Source organism: Nematolebias whitei, chromosome 1 (genome assembly GCF_014905685.2).
Source record: "Nematolebias whitei isolate Nwh7 chromosome 1, NemWhi1, whole genome shotgun sequence".
NCBI lineage: Eukaryota > Metazoa > Chordata > Actinopteri > Cyprinodontiformes > Rivulidae > Nematolebias > Nematolebias whitei.
Genome location: NC_056498.1, coordinates 10922007 through 10923849, shown reverse-complemented (window position 1 = coordinate 10923849; position 1843 = coordinate 10922007).

The window sequence follows — 1843 nt, the reverse complement described above, 5'->3', positions numbered from 1 at the left end:
AAAAACATTGTCATCCCTTATGTTGCTGGAGTATCAGAGAAATTCAGAAGGATCTTCAACAAACACAAGATCCCAGTACATTTCGAACCCAGCAGGACTCTCAGACAGAGGCTGGTCCACCCTAAGGACAAAACACCCATACACAAACAGAGTGGTGTAGTGTATGCGGTCCAGTGCAGTGAGGACTGTCCAGACCTCTACATTGGAGAAACTTAACAGCCTCTTCACAGACGCATGACTCAACACAGGAGAGCCAGCTCCTCAGGACAAGACTCAGCTGTTCACCTCCACCTCACAGATAAGGGACACTCTTTTGAGGACCAAAATGTACACATTTTGGACCGAGAACACAGATGGTTTGAGAGGGGGGTGAAGGAAGCTATTTATGTAAAAAGAGAAAAGCCGTCTCTTAACAGAGGAGGAAGCCTCAGATTTCCACTTTCAAAAACATATAATGCAACTTTAAAACAGATTCCCAGCCGGTTTTCACACCTGATGGGAACAGAGGGGCCTCGTCTGTGAATTAGAGGAACAAAGACCTACTGTTTAGGTGTTTAGGTGTGAACTGCCAATCTACATATGTGTGTGTGTGTGTCTTATGTGTGTGTGTGTCTTATCTCACTCAGCCTTATAACCTGTATCTCTCACTCTCTGCTCTTTGAATTGAGAAAGCTCCTCGGATGAGGAGCGAAACGTCTTCTGTTACAAATAAAGTCCAGTTGTTTTTGTATTGAACGCTTTTTGAATACAGTTGGAACGGTTGTTTGCTTTTGCTTTTTTAGATTTAGTGCTTCTGCATTATCTATAACTGACTCTAGTTTTGAGATTTCAGCACTTGTAATCTCACGTTGAAGGTCAAGACCTTTATTATCTAGTTTAAGCCAATAAGGGCTTCCTCCAGGTGTTTGGCGTAGCACGTTTTTTCTTTCTGCAAAACAATCAATTATTTCAGTTTGTGGGTGTTCACTCACTCGTTTAACTATGCTGCAAAATTTTGGATTTGGTGTTTGTTGGATTGGTGAATCTATTTTGTTTACATCTTCCATTTGTGTTGTTTGTTTATTTTCCTCAAATATTGGTGTTTCAAACTTTTTAGGAGGGTTGGTCAGATTGATGGTAAAAGTTTTATGATTGTGAAGATCAAAATCTCCTTTGATGTTTACTGTCCCTACCAAAGGATAAAGTTCTTTTACTTCTGAATTTGTATTGCTCATTTCCATGTCAATTTCAACGTCTTTGTTTTTTGTTTGCTCAGTGTTGTTTATTTTAATGATTGCATCTCTTAGTGAGGTTCGATAAGCATTTCCCTCATCTTTAAATAGTTTAAGAATGTTTAGTTCTAACTTTCTTTTTTCACTACGTCTTTTGTTGTTTGGTTTATAATCAATGATTCTCTCCTGCATGTCTTCACACATGGATAGATCAAATGTTCCATCTTTTGGCCAGGGATTAGTCAGTTTGTTTTTGTGCGTTTTGTCCATTTGTCAGAGATCTTTATAATTTCTTTCATTAGATCTGGATTTTTTATGCAAAGAATTGCTACTGGAGTGGCAGACATCTTAAACTCTGTAAGAGCACAAAATGAAATAATAAAAAGAAAGTGTTATTTATTTGTTTTACTATTTGTTTACTGTTATTACAGTATTGCTTTTACTTTTTTTAAAGTGTGATATTTGTTTAAAATCTGTTTGCTTGCACTCTACTCGATGGTTGTGTAGTGAACTAGGCCTCAGGTCAAATCTGGCCTTGAGGGGCCTTCCTGGAACAAGAACTGTATTTCATTGATTTGAGTCCAGAAACACAAATCAAGTCCATCCAGAAGACTTTTTAAGTGTCCTGCACT